Source organism: Choloepus didactylus, chromosome 1 (genome assembly GCF_015220235.1).
Source record: "Choloepus didactylus isolate mChoDid1 chromosome 1, mChoDid1.pri, whole genome shotgun sequence".
NCBI classification, from domain to species: Eukaryota; Metazoa; Chordata; class Mammalia; order Pilosa; family Megalonychidae; genus Choloepus; species Choloepus didactylus.
Window position 1 is genome coordinate 126,011,971 of NC_051307.1, and position 19,300 is coordinate 126,031,270.

General features: G+C 35.4%; 1 pseudogene; it reads right to left on the minus strand.

Moving 5' to 3' along the window:
• Positions 1-3,195: 3,195 nt before the first annotated feature.
• The window catches only part of LOC119523042, a 43,105-nt pseudogene continuing 27,000 nt past the window's right edge, over positions 3,196-19,300 (minus strand).

Consider the following 19,300-nt stretch of genomic DNA (forward strand, 5'->3'; position numbering starts at 1 on the left):
ACACCTTGAGTTTTTAGATTAGAACTACATTAGAAGATGTACCGAGAGTGTTGAAAGATGTTAAAGCTGTGAATCTTGGCTTTGCTATGTGTTTTAGTTTCCTAGGCTGCTCAAGTAAATACTATGTAATGGGTTGGCTTAAACAATGGAAATTTATTTGCTCATGGTTTGAGTCCAGGAAAATGTCCAAATCAAGGCATCATGAAGGTGATGTTTTCTCCCCAAAGACTGTGTGTTCTGGGGCAGATCCTTGATTCCTCTGTCACGTGGCAAGGCACACGGCGGCGTCTCCTGGTCTCTTCCTTCTCTTCTGGTTCTGTTTCAGTTTCTTGTTCCCTATGACTTTCTCTCTCTCTGTATGAAATTCATTCTCTTTTAAAGGACTCCAATAAAAGGATTAAGACCCTAATTGAACATCCTGATTGAAGTAGGACACACCCTAACTGAAGTGACCTTATTAAATGTTCCTACTTAAAATAGATTCACACCCACAGGAATGGATTAAATTTAAGAAAATGATTTTCTGGGGTACATACAGCTTCCAGCCACCACACTATGTAACCGTTGTGTGACCTTGTGTGACATTAAGCACATTATTTAACTTATCTGAGTCTTAGATATCCTTACCTATAAAATGAGAATAATAGGAACTTTATCTTTTTTTTGAGGAATAATGCACATAATGGATCAATAGAACCTGCCAGGTGCTTGATTTATAGTAGATGCACAATTAATATTGATACTATTATATTACTCTTTTTAAGCCATTGTCAATCTACTTATTCAATTTTTGCAGCCAGGTACATTCCTAACTAACATACACTTTCTGATCTTTGAGTCCCTTTTCATGTTGTACCTCCTGCTGGGACAACCTTCTTCTACCTGCTACTTATTGAAATCTACTATTCTTTAAGATCCATCTCAAATGATATTCTTTCTATGAAACCTTCAAAGTGGCCTTCCATATTTAAAATTAAATCTCCCTCCCACAGCAGACACTAATAACACATTTCACTGTATTTTAGGTTTATATGTGTGTGTCTGCATTCCTCAATCCTTCATAAGATTCTTATGGGCTGGGTCTTGGTGCTGTTAGGAACTTTGTTGCATTATTTTCCAAGCAGCATTCATTTATGGCAGCATGACCTAGAGAATATTTCTTGTATTTATTTGAATTTTGGGTCCCTGATTAATAAATATCTTGATTTTTAGTTCTTCTGTAACTAAGTTGATCTTGTAAGTAAGGAAAAAAAGTAAGGTCATAAGTTGATCATTGTTAACCTTTCTCTAAATTAAATGCAATTGAATTGAATTGTCTTCTTTCTTATTAAAATGTAGGGAAGGTAGTTTAAAAATTATGTCTATGAAGTGCTCTGACCACAAAGAAGCTTTTCCATTACTTTTTATTTTCTAAGTATGTAATGACTAGCATATGGCCTAGGGCCTTCCTAAATCTCTATTGCATAAAAGTCACTAATGAACAAGAATGTTTAAAATGAATACCCCAATGCAATGTGTCTTAAGATAATGCAAGGCACTTCTGATGGTCCTTTTCCTTTTGATCAGTTTAGGTATTTAAAACAGTGCTCTCAAAGTAAGGGACTCAAAGCCCCAGGGGTGGAAGGGATGAGTCCCTGAAGAATGGAAAAAGCTTTAGAGAACTTACGCCTATTAATTTTTATCCCATCATTTAAAAATTTATAATTTTCAATGTTTTCAAATACACATTTTATATTTATCTAGTATTACATGTAAACAATGTCTAAATAAAAATTATTAATTAGATGTGTGCTCAAAATACACTTCCTGATAGTGGTATGGAATTTTTTGAAAGCTGGAGACCACTGGTTCAAAGCAAAGCAATACACATATTTAATGGACAGTAATATTTAATCATACATTTCCTGTAGCTTTTAGCAACAAGGTTGTTGTTTTCTTTCTACACAGAGTGCATTAGGATATATTACACATTTTTGAAAAAATACTGACTTCTGGTGGTGAGCAATCTTCTGGTAACTTCAGGATCCCATCCAGCATTTTTAAATTTGGCAAACAGGAGAATACTCTAAAGCAAAAGTTAAAAAAAAGCACTAAATTAACCAAAGAACTTTATATCACTTACTCTGTTTATACATTCATGGACTTTTGCTTTGCCTGTTGTTACAAGAAAGGTGAGTGATTATCACTTTATTCTATTTTTCTTATCCTTGCAGTGGATTTAAAATAAAAGATTACTTGTGTTCATTGAGCTGATGACTCTTCCCTAGCTTGCCCTTTCATGTATCTAATAGATCCTTCAGCAGATTTTAAGTACTGATCAGAGAATTGGGACTGCATACAATCTATTTTTATAAGAGAATTCCATTTCAGTTTTCACAAAGTTCTACAAGGAAAAAAAAAAATCAATGCATGGATTTAGCCGACTATGAGAGGAAGAATGAGATCATGATATATGTGCACATTATAAAGTTATCGAAAAGAAAACGTAAAGTTAGTCCATGTTGTTTAGTGATAGTTAAGGGAAGAATTCTGTCCAGATGGTATAAAGGCAGTTGAGAAATAATATTGTGCTGAGTTATTTTCTCTTGACAAAGGACATTTTTGCACCTCACATTTAAAATTTAGTGAACCACTTCTAGGTTTAGGAAGGGATCCTTCATGTCAATCCAATTAAACAATGATCATATACACAGCAGTATTCTATAGCATCATTTTCCTGCGATTGAACAACTTTTCTAGATCTGGGGACTCTGCAGGCCCAGACCAGAGGAAATGCATGGCATTCTGATTTGCCTGGGATGAAAGATACTAAAACTTCTTAGCAGATGTGCTGAATCAACTAATGATGGTGCTGACTTCCTTGAAAGCTCCCACTGGCTGCATGCTTTTCTTAGTGCTAAATGCTTTCCTCACATTATGTCATTTAATTCTCACAAGGTAGATTTTTTTTTTTTTAATTCTCCATTTTCAGTAACTTATCCAAAATCATAAAGCCAGTAAGTGACAGAGCAACCATTCAAATCTAAGTCTTCTGACTCTGACATTCAAAATTAGCTGCCAGGAAATCCTAACCATTGCTTTTTTAAAAAAAAATCAGGACATGGTGAACTATGATCACATCAATTTCTGGAGAAAGGCAGAGGAGTTTGCCTTTGGGTGTCTCAGGAAATAGGGCTACCTTCTACCTACAAGGACTTACACTTTTAGTTCTAACCATGAAGTCCTTTCTGTTTTGAGCTGTGCTGTCTTCTTATTGGAGGATCAGAAACGAAGGAGGAAGGGAAAGAGTTACAATTCTTGGTGCCAATGAAAAAGAAAAGCTTATACTTAAAAAAACTCTGAGCGTGGTGTAAGGGGTCACTGAAGTATTGGCCCAAATCCTTAAAACAAAGCTATTCAGTGATAGAATGAATGTTGTTATAATCTTCAAAATGTAGATTTTTTGCTGGGTAACTGAACTCGAATTTGAATGAACTTGGAACTTCAGCAGAGTTCCTTAGCAGAAGTGGATGCTTAAATCTTTTCCTCATACTTCAAAATGGCCACATCTTTCTGTTCAAAGAAAACGTGTACTACCTAAGTCAATATAATGTGGCATTTTTACAGCTTAAAAGTCATTATATATATCCACCTTAGACCCAATCCAAGAGAGTTAATACTGGAAAAATAGGGCTTCATTATATTCCTCATTCCCACATAACACCATACCACATCATGGATTTTGAAGACAGATTTATAGTGAAATCTCAGGGCATATCAGATTTCAGACAATCTTAATAGTATTGTTGAAAGGCATTCTTTGAAGGGAGGCAAGTGACTGAGATGGGTCCAAAATGTTTTATAAAATCCCACTTATAAATGAACAAAACTAAAATATAACACAAATAAATTATCCCTATGCCTAGGAATGTGCTTTTTTTAATGAATGATGTAGAAATATCCAGCTAATCTCCTCTGACTGTGGGAAAAGTAATTTTAAACTTTAAAACATTATTATCATTAAATTTTAGTTCAATATTAAAGTAACGTGCTGCTAGTTTTCACTATTATGCGAAAGCAATTTGAGAATTTATTATCATAGAACATGAAACTGCTTTCAGGCAACAGTCTCAGGGGAGACAACTGCATAATGAGATTTATGTAATAACAACAGAGACTAGAATTTTTATTTTGACAAGTTTTCATCGTACTTCAGGGGTTGAAGAGTCTAATATTATATAGACCTCTGGAATTGAGTTGCTGTCATAGGAAAATGACAGTGTGAGAAAAGGAAGTGAGAACTATGTCTTTTAGTAAAATAGCATGTAGATGAAGGACCATAATCATATTACTGGAATGGATCCTAGAGATGACCTAACTCTTTCTGTAACAGATTTGAAAGGAGAGGTAGATAACCTGAGGTCACAGGGTGCCAAATACAGATTCTAGAACTCAATTGCTTGTTTTTAAACTTCTGATTCCTATAAGTACATTTGCAGTGGCGTTGGGAAATAGCTGAAGAAAAATAAAAGTGCATATTACTTAGTACACACTCCAACATTGTTTTGAGTCCACTATTATCATTAGAAATGTTCCCAATGGTGGCAAAGGAATAAAAGTAGTTTATTCTTGGCGTGTTTTCAAACATTTTCAACCGCTAGAGTGCATTGAATCAATTATCTCTTTGTATTCACTTAATGTTGCCTCGTGGCCCAAAGGAGTGAAAATAAACCCAGAGAATAAACAATTTTTGAGATTGTCACATGGAACTGGCTAGGAATTTATGTTTAGAAATAAAAAGAGGTAATGTCTGTTAAACGTTGTGGGAGAAAATGCATAGGATTTGAAAGTCTAAAATGAAACATTTTGCATATGTAAAGTCACATTGCAAGAGGAGCCTAAAATTTGCACGGTAATAATAAATTAACAAAGAGGGAAAAAAGGTATATTAAAGATTTTAGAATTAGACAAAAAGGATCAGTTCAAAGTTCTTTGGGTGAGACTAGAATTGTGAAGTGTTCAGCACATAGACAAGACAAATATTTGCTGAAAGAATATAAAGGAGAGGACAACAACTGCTAAAAAGTATGATATTCAATGAAGTGCAAAAGATGACAAAGTATTTGGGGACTTACTGTTCCCTGTAATTTTGGTGAAACTCACAAGGGTTCCTCTTGAGGATAAGGGATTCTAAAGGAGTGCACCGTAATCTGGAGAGTCCCATTAGAGTCTCAATACAGTTTTCAGCCAAGGATAAATGCTGTATTTGAGGTATCTTTGGCAATTGTTTGAAAGATGTAAGATGGTTTTTGTTCATATTTAAAACTTGTCATCTATCTCCTAAAGAGGATGGATAGGTACCAAATCTTACATAGGGCTAGCATTCTTCACTGAGACCATAACCCTTCAAGAGAGTGACAGTGATGTATTCTACAAATGTGGTTTGTAAAAAAAAACAAGAAATGTTAATATTAAAATATTTAAAGAAAACAAATGGGATACACGTGACTATGAGCTGGCTGAGCATGGGAATCTGTTTTCTTTTCCAATGGAGACGCTCAGTACCGGGCATAATATCTGGCCCATATTGGATTCTCATATGTCTTGAATGAAAGTACAAATGGTTGTGCATAATCTCAGTAATGTACAAAATGCACACAAAGAAGCATAATAACTTGTAAAGAGTGAGTATTGCCTCTAAGTGGTGATATTATAGATATTTTTCTTGCTTTCTACTTTTCTGTTTTAAAAATTCCTATATTAAGAAAATAGCATTTTAAATCAGAAAATAGCTTTTTTTATATAAAAGAAAACTAAAAAGTATCCTTAGGAAAAGTATGTTAAGCATTTAAGTTAAGTACATTTTCCTGATAAATAATGCCTCTCAATATTTTGCCCTGAAACCACAATTGAGCAAGAATCTGTGAGAATAAAGAATATAATTCAAAATCTACCGATGACACCTTGCCTTAAGGAAAAATTCCTTTATGTATAAATTGAGATTTAATACCCTAAGAGAAACACAGGCCCCCCAAAGACATTTGGGAAATAATTACTAATGGTAAAGATGATGCTATTCAGAGAGAGGAATTCTGTTCAGCTCATTAGAAAAAAGAATTCATATTTAACACACTCAAATTTCATTGCAATTGGTTCACATCTATCATTTTCATTTTCCTTGTTTCATTCCAGAACTTCTCCCTAAGTATATTTTACACAGTCTTAATTACATCTTTGATCACTTTGACTTCTATTCTTTTCCAGGAGCACTTACTGACTATGACAGTTTTGAATCTCCAACCTACCCCAAGCAGTTCCAGACCCCTTTCCCTTCCCTCTGCACCCCATTCTCCTTTCAAAACTGTTCTTTACTGATGTTAGTCAGAATACCCTATTGAATACCCTATTATCCTCCAAGTCTCTCAGATTCACCCCATCACAGAGTACCCCAATTAGCAGGATAATGTTAGGTGGGGGTGAGAACAGCAAACCACATAGGCAGTGAAACAATTTTTTTTTCTGGAAGAGAAGGGAAGGAAGCTATGAATATACATGTGTTGAATTTTTTTTTCTCCCTTGACACATTGATTTGGCAGGTACATTGTGAAGTTTGAATTGCAGTTGTACCATTGTGTATATCTTATGTGTAAAGAAAAGAGAGGCCCAGAGAAAGCATCTAGAGGATACTGGAGCTGGGTCAAGTCTCTCTTTTTTTCTTTTATGTTTTAAAGATTGTGATGTTTTTCTTTTTTTACTTAAGGTAGCAAAAATTTGAAAAATGCATTGATCTGGATTAAGTCAAGTTCAGATACTCCAAGTCAGTGATCTTCTAGTTCAGTGTTAATAGTCTATAGACATATGTGACCATTAAAATTGTTTTATAGTATTTTTATTTTAATGTATATTGGAAAACTACAGCAAATGAATTCCTATTGTACCCCCCCCACCTAAATCAGATTTCCCAAATGAATCCACATCAAATGCTATTATTTAAAAAAAAAAAATATGGAGTGATATGAAGTTTTTTTGGAAAATTTTTTAGGCATTTTTAAATTAAACAGTTAAGAAGAATATTAAGTAAATTCAAATATTATGCAAATATGTCAAGTTTTGGAGGGGCTTTGAAAATGACCAAAGTTGGGGATACCAAGACACATCACATATCCTGACACTCCCCTCTGTTTCTTCAACAAATTCCCTCTCGAGTTCAGCTGTGATGGTCTATTTTTGTTGCCCTATCTCAGCCCAGGCTCTGAGATGTATCGTAACTTGTGTTCTAGAGTCCATCCTTCCTACTTATGGCTGCTAAATTAACTTCATCTCCTCGTTCACTCCTGAGGAACTCTGCCTCTCCCACTGCTACCAGAGCTCACACCACCTCCCCATCCCGCCTGGTGAAGCAGGTGGCAACTCTTCACAAACAGGGTTCTCAAGTAATCCTGAGCAAAGAGGCTGGTTATCTTTAATATCAGGAGTTTGGGATCCTTTAAAGTTTGAGTTCATTTCTGTCATTGATCTGCTCACTAACCCCCTCCATTAGAACATAACCCTGAAGCCAAGACTTGCATATTATATACAACTGTGTAACTTGTATAGTTAGCTTTGGCCTATCAAACTGTCTTGTAGAGTCTTTCCCAGCAGATGTTCAATAAATATGACTAATGAAAAATTACTATTTTACAACTATGATGTATGTGTAATGTAATTGCTTTTACCAGTTTGCAACACAAGGAAAATGGCAAGCTTTTCTGTCAATATGGCTCCATGATTACAAATTACTTCTCTAAAAATTGATACTAAAAATATTAATTTGGAAAAGAATAGATTTCCCCTCAAGAGTGGGACATTTTGATATATAAGGTTCTTTTTCCCTTGTCATACATGTTGCTTTAGCATGAAGGATCACCTTTAAGGGCTGATCACATGAGGCACAATGATATGTATACCAAAGGTCATACATATCCAAATAACAAAGATTTGACTTGAACTTAGTAACTGGACATACTAGGGAGCGGATACCTTGGCAATCTTATAGCACTTAAATGCACCAGAGAATTATCCACTAACCAGAGGGTTTGGACTTGAATCAGTCTTTGAAGAATCCTGTCAAAATTTTCAACTTGATAGGGGTCCCCCAAATCCTGAAACGAAATGTTCAAATTCTGAAGAAAAAACAAGTAAGAAGAAAAAAGCAAGTTCTTTGTTAGCTTCTAAAAATATTTATTAATTAAAAGCATATTTTATACATTATTAAAACATACAGCTTTTATTTATCTTTGTCTTGTAAGCATTTACACATCCAAACACTCACTATTATGTTGCAGCAATTTTCAAGGAAAGGAGGGTGAAGATTCTCATGAGAAGTATGGAGTAGCATTCAAGGTTTAGGGAGTAAACAGGACCCTCAAACAGATTCTGAAATTCTCTAGCAGTGACAAATGGAGGGAATAAACCTCTGTTTGAGAATTACTGGTTTAGATTATTAGCTTATCATTAACCTCATTTGGAAATACTCAGAAATCATATTTACAAGAATTGTGTAGTAAGATAACATCATTCACAATGATTTTCCTTTAAAGTAACTAGGGATACAAACCTAAAAATGACTTGGAAATATTGCAAAGAGAGTGGATGTTTTATTTTTACTTTTAATATCAGTCAACTTGATGTAAAAGAAACTAAAACCACTTTCCACAGCAGTATGGCCATTGTAAGCTCTATTTCTAAACGTCAGCTTAACTTTTCGGTTTCTACAATTTTACCATCAAGTTCTGCCAATAAATATTTTTGAATGAAATGGGAATTGCCCTTTGAAAATTCTGAAGCAAAATACTTTACTATTTTTAAGGCAATGTATATATCTTTATCTTTAGAAAGATCATTAATGTCTTGATATTTTTAGAGATTGTGCATTGTAAAATTTCCATTTTCCAGGAGTATAAAAGTTCTTCATTTGAAAATAAAACTTAAGAAATGATAAAAGACTATCTCTAGCATCTATACCCTAAATGTCATCTCCTCAGAGAGGCCTTTGATGGACTGCTATTTCCTAATTAAGTTTTCCTGGAGTACTCTGTTCCGTTATAGTTCTTATCAATTGGAAGGTATTTATTAATTAGGTTTTTATTTTTCTTATTTATTGTCTGTCTCCAACTCCTAGATGGTGAGCTCCATGAGATATAAAACTCTACCTTTTCCAGGTTGCAATTTATCCTCGACCTTACATGCTGCCTAGCATGTAATAGGAACTCAGATATACATCATATAGCATGATGGTTAAGAGTCTGAGCTTCAAAGTAGGAAAGATCTGAGAATGAATACTAAATTCACCATATATTAACTGGGTAACTGACTAAACTAGGGAACTTACTTAACCCTCCCGAACTATTTCCTCCACTGTAAAAAGGGGATGATAGTAATAGTAACTACATAAAAGTTTTATGAAGAATCAAGAAGACAACGCACAAAATGCTTTCAGTGAAGTACTAGCCACAGAATAGTAGGCATTTAGTGGTTAGTGACACTTCCTATATAACGATGGGGTTTGCCCATCACCCTCTTATGAATATATTTCATTTATTTGGATTGTTTCGCTAAGATAACTTCTGTTTGGACTTTCCACTTGGTAAAGGAGGAACTGGCGGAGAAGGGTCATTGTGTTGGCTTGTAGGAAGAAATGTGCACCACGAACCTATTCATCCACTCTCCCATGGAGGATGACTGACCCTTGTTTTGTCTGAGTGTATTAGGTCTGTTTTCAGGTATGTGAAGTTATTACTTTAGGTTAATTCTTACAATCTGGTGAGTTTTATGGCAGCAAATATGTCCATTGTAGTCAATACTGTTTCCTAAAAATGTTCAATTGTTATGAACTGGAAAATAAAGTTCAGAGAATTGATTTGAAAGACAGTGCGGTATAGCAGAAGGAACATTGGCTTGACATCAAAATTAAAAGGTTTCGTATATCATAATATACCATAGAACTATTTGATTACATACTGAATGTAATCAACCAAGAATTAGACACAGGATGCAACAAATATGAAAAAGAAAAAAAAAACCCTACAGATAAATAAACAAATGATATAAAAAAACAAGTCACAGAGAGAACATACAAATTTTCAATAAAATATGAAAATGTGCTCAACCACATGGATAATTAGAGAATTCCACGTTTTCACATGTAGTCTCGCCTGGATATGTCATCATCTATTAGAATTTATTTAGCTATTCTCTTATTTTATATCTAGGATTTAAATGGCAGGTATCAAGAATGAATGTTTATATACACCAAAATGACTACCTCTCAGAAGAGTCCTTAGAGTGGAGATTAAGGGGAACTTCAGCTTTAAGTGTGTGGTTTTAATTTTTTAAAAGTAGAATGTATCCATCTGTTATATATTAATAATTTTAAATTAATTTTAATAAGAAAAAGAAAACACTCATCTGGAAAACAATATTCTATTTCCATCACTAACAAGCTGTGTAACCTTGGACAAATTTACCTCATAAATTCAATATGGATTTTTTGTCAAAAATCTGACTTTTTTATTATCAAAGGGAACAATTTCATTCCTAACTATTCTAAACTTTTTCCAAAGTTCAATGGTACCAGGATAACATAAAATTTAGAATATATAAGTAACAGGTCATGATGAAGAGGGATCAAAAAAAAAAAAAAGACGGAGATACCACTAATTTTAGAGAAAGCTCTAGAGAGATGTATAAAATGTTGGTATTTATGCTGGTGAATGTCCTTTATCAAAAGAATATTAATTTAATCTATGACAAAATAGGATTATTTTCTTTTAAGCTCTCACCATGCAATCCTCCCAGTTTTCCTGTAGCCATGTTTCCCTTTTGCTTTTTTCCATGACTCTTCTTTGGAGGCAAGGTACATTCCTGTCTGAAAAGCAACTCTTCTTCAGAGGGTCCTAGGCAAAAATCTCAAAGTGACATCTTTGAAGTAGGTTTAGGAAAATAGGACTGACTCCTTCACTTGGTATTTGTCCAGTTGCTCTAAACTTCCACTAGATAATAGGATTGAGGAGAGCATGTTTTGGCCCGTATTAAGCCCAAAATAGTGTGAGCATAACAAAATGCCTGCCTAATCTCGTTGAAGGCAGGTTGGGACTTACAGAAGGATCTGGACTTTGCCACTTTGTCCATTTTCTAATTGTTGAAAATCTTTTTTCCTGAAATTTGCCAAATAACTTTCCCCTCATGTGTTCCAAGTGGAATGAAGCTAAACCTTTAATTTGAAAACCACTAACTCAGATTCACAGGTATTGAGAAAATAAATTAATCAGGAGATGAATCTTTTGACCATGCATTTCCCTTTCTCTTTGCCTGCCTCAGGAAGCCTTGTGGCCATCTCTAATGGGCTTTTTCCCTTCTCCTTCTCATCACAAGATGAGTTAAACAAGAGAGAGAAAATACCACATACAAACCAGCAACTTGATTTCTTTTTCATCTGCTTTTTTTTTTTTTTTTTTTTTTTTTTTTAAGTTTACAATAACTTGAATGCAATTACTGGAAAAAAATTAGGGTCATGGATTATTAAAATTTCATTTGTTCATATTTATGCTATCTGTGGTCTAGGTTTCTATAGATGATTGTGAGTTAGTTTTAACTCAAAATTCATCAGTGTATTTATTTTTAAATTTAAATCTAATTTAGCATGTTACTGGAAAAAAAATCTGATAGTTAAAATACATATCTGCATTTTTTAATAGACTACTTTAAATTATGAACATATATTTTGATGTTTGGAGATAATTTGATGACTTTTTTTTTTTTTTTTTTGCCTGATTAAAAGGAGAGGGACAGGACTTCTATCAACTGGAAAAAGAGTCAATATGTAGAGTTAACCTTTAAACCCTACATAAATTATTTCTAGTCCAGACAAGTAAGAAAAATCACCAGTATAGTGGGTTTAATCTTCACATAATTTCCTCTTAGGGAATCTTGAAGTCATTCCTGGCTTTCTCTCTCTTTCATCTCTCAATTCAATTAGCTGCCCAGCCCTATCTTGCCCTTGAGAATCTGTCCCTTCCTTTTCAATGTCCGGACCCTCATGTCTTCCTACCTGAAGTGTAGCTACTTTCTCTTGGATCTCCCTACCTGTAATCTTCTCTTCTCCCATTTTGTCACCCAGCCTTCCTAAAACAAAGTCTTTATCATCTGGCTCATCTACTCGAAACATTCAGAAACTTCTCATTGCATACCAAATAAAGATGGAAAGCCTTAGCTTGTCAAGTAAGGCTTCCTACTATCTTATCCCAATCTCCTTTTCCAAACTCATTTCCCATTATTTTCCAGTCTCATTCGTCCTCCAAATAAGGTTTGTCCAAAATTTCCAGGATTAGGGACAGGAAGCGCTGTTTCCAGTCTGGATTTGGTGCTAGGAATTCTGTGACTAGAAATGAATAATTTTAATTTCTTCAGCTTCACTTCTCCACATGTGTAAAAATACAAGGAAGGCTAAACCCAAGGGTCTACCATGGGCTGAATTTGGTGAGAAAATGTTTGCTTGGAGTGCAAAGTGCTTTACGAAAATATTGATTTTAATACTTTCAGACCAGCCTATGCTTTCTTGTTGCCGTAAACCCCTACTCTTTTTATTGTATTACCCCAGGCAAACTTCACCCTTTTTTGATATCAGCCAGGTCCCTGAAATCAGTCTTTAACTAAATGATTTTCAGTTTCCTCCCAACTTTAGTACTTTTGTTATTTCTATAAGTCATACCTGGTACCATTTGTACACCCTTCCCCCCAATCCATTTTTCTGAAGTGCATGATTCCACTTAAAGGTGAAAAGAACGCAGAAAAGGATCCTGAAAATATCAAGAGCAAATTTTGCTTTTGTGGCAGATTTGTGACTGGGATATGATGGGAAATAATGAGTCTTGTAAAGGATTTATGAAAGGCAATAAGAGAACGAATCCAATATTTCATTATTTTGATGCAAACACCAGTTCTTTCACTAGGTGCAGGTTGACAACAAGTTGTAGTTGGCCTTTTGTGGCATTTTTTTCACAATGGACTATATACATTATGAAGTATATTACACTGTTGCCACCAGGAAAGCACCTGGCCTTGAAAGCAGGACCATCCCAGGCCATTTACAAATAAAATCTTCATTGGGAAATTATCTTCTTAATTGATTAGGATGATTGAAGTTCAAAATCATAGGACTGGAAAAATTTGAGCAATCACCTAATTGTGTGCTGTCTTTAAACCCCCCCTTCCAAATTTGGTGGCTTTCTCTCTGCAATAGGTTCCCCAGAGTTATTAAACTCTGCCCTGTATTGTTGGTTTGAGCTCTATTGATCCTCTGTTGTTTTAATTATTTCTTTTCAAAGCAACTTTCAAAGATTTCTTTGACTTTGGAGACCAAAGGTCACTTCCAGTGAGTCATATTAAATTGGATTCTCTTTTTTACTCAGACTTGGTTGGTAATTGAAGATGTATCTTAGCAGCTGAGAACTGCAGTGTAGAGTATTTGACAGTCCAAGGATGTTGGCTTTCACCTGTGCATCTGAGCTTGTTCTTTGTCCCCTCAGTGGATTTGTGACTTGTGACAGCCATCACTGAATTAACTTGTGGGGGGATTTTCAAAGAGGAAGAATCTTTTCTTTAAAAAATAAATTCTGCCAACAGTTTGCATTTTGCTTCATTTAATTGGAAGAAGTTAAGTCGGACTTGATCTACAATCAAAGCCTTGGGAAATTGCTGTTTACCACAGATTAGATAACCTTTCTTTTCTCAAGAGTTCTTTCTGAATGTGCAACTGGGGCAACTTGAGATCAACTGAAGCAGTTTTGATGGGTGTTTTGGGATCTAATCTAAATAGAGAGTAATTGTTATTAGAATGCTTTGGAAAACACTTGTACTTTAACTCAAAAAATAAACTTAAAATTAAGGGCAAAGAGCAAGGGACATCCGTTTTCTTCATGGGGGTTGAAGTGATGGGAATTTCCAATATTTCTCATCCCCTAGATCATGCTCTATTCCTTTTATGATGAATCACTTGAGAGTGACTGTTTGTTGTTAATGATCATGGAAGGTAAATGCACCTTTATCTCTGCAGAGCAATGACGTCCTCTGCATGAACAGCCACTGTGGTCATTATGTGGAACTGGCTCTGCTGAGTGCTGACCTCAGCACATGACCTGGCTGCTTAAATCAAGGAGAGAGGGAGAAGCCTTTAGACCCTCTTTACATATGCTCATCAGTTTATACCCACTTTTTATTCTTTCTTTACCTCCAATTTCTGCAGTTCTGCAGTTCCCTCTAAACCTCAGTCCTTCACTGAGAATGCCATTTCTTCTTGCCTGTAAGGTATTATGGTGCCACAGTTATTCCTCCTACCCATCATCCTAATTTTATCATTCTTTTCAGTTCCTATGCAAATTTACTACTTCTCTTCCTCTCCCTAAAGCTCCAAAACCAATGATTTTTATAGTGTGGCCCTCACATCATGTGCAGCAGAATCTCCTGTGATAATTTTTACAAATGCAGATGCTGGGACCACTCCATACTTACTGAATCAGGCTTTTGGGAGTAGTACCTGGGAATCTGTATTTTCCACACATTTCCAGGGGATTTGTTCACATGAGTTTGAGAACCAAATTGAACCCTGACGTAGCTTTAGCCCCCAAGGTAATAGACCTCACTTCCTTTTGCTGACAAATTCCCTATACATGTGACATGCAAGGTCTCCCCTCCTGCTGTCCTCCTTCCTTCCTCATTGCCTACCATTCCTCCCTCTTTGAAAATTATTCTAAGATTGCCAAAGTACAACTCCTAATTTACCTCTACTCATAATCTCTACTAATATTTAAAAAAAGGAGTCACAATATGTGAATGTAATTAATAGCACTGGATTATATATTTGAATATGGTTAAAAGGGGAAATTTTAGTTTGTTTATGTATTATTAGAATGAAAATGTTTTTTATAAAAGACATAGGACTTCATAACACAAACAGTGAACCCTAATGTAAACCATGTAAACCATGGACTATAGTTAATAGTACAAACATAACAATATTCTTTCATCACTTGTAACAAATGTACCACACTAATGCAAGGTGTTAATAATAGGATGCTATATGGGAACGTGTTTTTTATGCATGATCTTTCTGTAATTAAAAAAAATTTTCTCTAATAAAAAAGAGTCAATGTTTAGTTGCAAATAGAAATTACATAGTTAAACATAAGAACATATTTTACTTAAAGTTTAAGAAAATAATGCTATCTGAATCTCCCTTCCTTTGATAAATTAAGTTTGAGTGAATGAAGAAAGCTGTCATGTGGGTAAAATAATGAAATTGAAAGAGGGAAATGGAGTAGAAGAATATATCTAAAACCACATCTTCTAAATCATATTATTGCAAGTCTGCACATACAGAAGGAAGATAGCCAATATTTGATGATTTAAGAAGACTAAACACACACTATAGTAGGAACCATGTCTAATATTATTCCATCAGATTATGGAGGAAGCAAAAGGGACATGATAAATGCATAGTCTCTGTTATCAAAGAGTTTATAATCTACTGAAAGCTGCTTAGAGAAATCAAATGTTTTATATATCAGTGAATGCAAATAACAATTCTTTAAACTGTCACATTAGTACTCTTATAAAGTCTGATAAGATGAAAAAAGAATAGTAAAACATTCTGTAAAATTTAAAGTGAATGATAAATATAGAAAATGATACTAGCTGCTTTATTTTGATTCTCTTCCATTGCTTTTTAAAATCACTATAGTACTCAAGCAGCTTAAAATCCTCCATGATCAGGAAATAAAGGAAAGAATCTAAATTTTCAAGCAGCATTGGTTAAATAAATTCAATGATATCCATATAATGGAAAACTATGAAGCTTTGAAAAAAACATGTTTTGGGTAATGGTAATGACATGCAAGAAATGTTCACAGTATAGTAAGTGGAAAAATCAAGAAAAAATATTTTGTTTTTTATAAAGAATTTATATTTTCAAAAAGAAATTTGTAAAGAAAAAATATATGCTTTACAAAAAAGACTAGATGAAATAAAAGTTACAGTGTTATTTATGGATAGTTAGATTATATGCATTTTTTGTCAATAGAGTTTGTGTAGTTTATATCATGTAGGAAGTAAATAGTGAAGTTACAAATAAAAAATTATTGACTTCTATTTGTATTCCATTGTGGTCAGAGAATGTGCTTTGAATATATTCAATTGTTTTTTTTTTTTTTTTAATTTATTGAGGCTTGTTTTATGTCCCAGCATATGGTCTATTCTGGAGAAAGATACGTGATCAATATAGAAAAATGTGGTGTCCTGGTGATTTGGGATGTAAGGTCTATATATGTCTGTTAAAATTCTCTATATCTCTCTCTTCTTTCTTTGTTTTTTCTGTCAGTAGGGCTCCCCTTTAGTATCTGAAGTAGGGCAGGTCTTTTATTGGCAAAATCTCTCAGCATTTGTTTTGTCTGTGAAAAATTTAAGCGCTCCCTCAATTTGAAGGAGAGTTTTGCTGGATAAAGTATTCTTGGTTGGAAAATTTTTCTCTCTCAGAATTTTAAATATGTCATCCACTGCCTCTCGCTTCCATGGTGGCCGCTAAGTAGTCACTACTTAGTCTTATGTTGTTTCCTTTATATGTGGTGAATTGCTTTTCTCTTGCTTCTTTCAGAACTTGCTCCTTCTCTTCAGTATTTGAGAGTCTGATCAGAATATGTCTTGGAGTGGGTTTATTTGGATTAATTCTATTTGGAGTTCGCTGGGCATTTATGCTTTGTGTATTTATATTATGTAGAAGGTTTAGGAAGTTCTCCCCAACAATTTCTTTGAATTCTCTTTCTAAACTTTACCCTTCTCTTCCCCTTCTGGGACAACAATGAGTCTTAAATTTTGGATGTTTTATTTTATCTATTGTATCTCTGAGATCCATTTCGATTTTTTTTATTTCTTTCTCCATTCTTTCTTTTGTTCTTTCATTTTCTGTTCTGTGGACTTCTAGAACACTGAGTCATTGTTCAACTTCCTTTAATCTTGTATTACAAGTATCTAGAGTCTTTTTAATTTGGCCAACAGTTTCTTTTATTTCCATAAGATCTTCTATTTTTTTATTTACTCTTGCAATTTCTTCTTTATGCTCTTCTAGGGTCTTCTTTATGTCCCTTGTATCCTGTGCCATGTTCTTCTTCATGTCCTTTATATCCTGTGCCATGCTCTCATTGTTTGACTTTAGTTCTTTGATTAATTGCACCAAGTACTGTGTCTCTTCTGATCTTTTGATTTGGATGTTTGGGATTGGGTTCTCCATATCGTCTGGTTTTATCATATGCTTTAAGATTTTCTGTTGTTTTTGGCCTCTTGGCATTTGCTTTGCTTGATAGGGTTCTTTCAAGTTGTAAAAAATACAACTTGTAGGGTGAGTGTCTGGATGGTTAGGGAGGAAGGGCAGCTTTAATAATCAAACCTCCCAGGTGTTCCTGGAGATTCAAGGCTGTTGCAAGAATCTAAGCCTTCATTTCAGTTTTGCCCAGATTTTCTCTGCCACTGACCCACAAGTCGCCAGCATTGATGTAGTGATCCTGGGTTTTCCAAGCGGGCCCCCCTTCTCAGCTGTGATCTTCCAGGACCTCTGCTGAGGGAAGGCTGTGCTACATCGCAGTGCACACCATCCCTCAAGGGAAGCCCTGGGCTGCCAGGCCATGCAGGGGTGCTCCCAGCCTGATGCAAAGATGGCTGAATGGAGCATCTCAAACCACCCCCTGCCTTTTCGCACAGTTCCGCCTTTCCGGCTCCAGGACAACTAGCTGTGGTATGCACCCAGAGGCCACTGTCCATGGCCCAATATGTGGCATGTGCGCAGTGCCGTGGGATATACTCTCCATCACACTGGGTTTCCTGGCGCAGCTCTGGGCTGTGAGTATGGCCTGGGGCAGGAGTGTCTCCAGCCCGCCGGGGAGCCAGCTGCAAGCAGCATGGTTTCTTTCTCCTTTTGGCTCTCCTCTCTGCTCCCATGGCCCTGAGGGAATCAACAGCGGGCTATCCTCCATTGCAGACACCAAGAGGTCGGCACAGCCTGCTCCTGCCGTGCTTCACTGCACAGTTCTCACTGTTGTAACTGCAGCCACTCCTGGGTGGTTTTTTTTGTTTTTTTTTTTTTTAAAAAGAACTAGTCTTTCTCCAAATGCCAACCCGTGGTTTTGCCACACTGCAGCATGGCAGCGGGACTTTCCACCAGCTTACTCACTTGTTTCGGAATGCAGACTCCCGGTTTCACCAATTGCACGGTCCCTGTGGTTTTAGCAGACCTTGTCCAGCTGGTGCATCACTGAAACTGGTGTTCTGGGTCACTTTCTGGTTTTTATCTAGTATTTTTCACGGAGGTTTTTTTTTGCCCTGTCTCACCTAGCTGCCATCTTACTTTCACCCCTGGTTTGTTTTTGTTAGCCTGATTATAGGCTTTTTATCTTTATTTTCCCAATATTTAATATTGACTTGTATTATTTATATAATCCGATATAAAAATGTTTTTAAAGGTGGCTTCACTATATCAACAATTCCATGATCTTGAAAAAGGAAATTTTTTAAAATTGATTTTTCCAATGAATGCCTTCTAATTGATTAAAAAAAAAATCTGACCACAGCATGTACACAAATGGCATACATACACACTTGTTCTTTTACCTTCTCCACCCTTGGGCAGCGCAGCTGACTTCCTTGAATGTCATGATGTTCTAATTTGTGCCAAGTAAGGTATTTGAAAGAATCTGATGGAAGCTTTAAAATAAGAGAGAAGACAAATATCATCTGGCAATATATAATTAATTTATTTTTATGTGTAAATCTAATGCAAATCCAAGCCAAAAATTCAGCTATAGTGTGTTAATAGAAGTCATCTCAGTGCAATCTAATTTATATATTCTTATTCAACTTTGCATCCCCAACACCTGCAACTGATTTATGTTTGATGGTGAATAACAGCATGAATAAATATATGTATCCATTAATGAATCTGTTTTATACAACCTCTGATCAATTGCCCTTCAGTATTTGAATATCTCATGAGGAATCTCATTCCACTTTACAGCATTTGCAATTGTTAAGAGCTCTTCATGGAGGCAGGGCAAGATGGAAGCAAAGAGAGGTGTGGAATTTAGTTAGTCCTCTAGAGCAACTAGTAAATAGCCAGGAAAAACCAGTAAATAGTCTGGAACAACTGTTGTGTGGCATCTGTGATTGGACACACATGGTACACCAGCCTGGAATGGGTGAAAAGGAGGGGGCAGGGCCCAGCTCAAGTGGCTGCCCTCTCTCA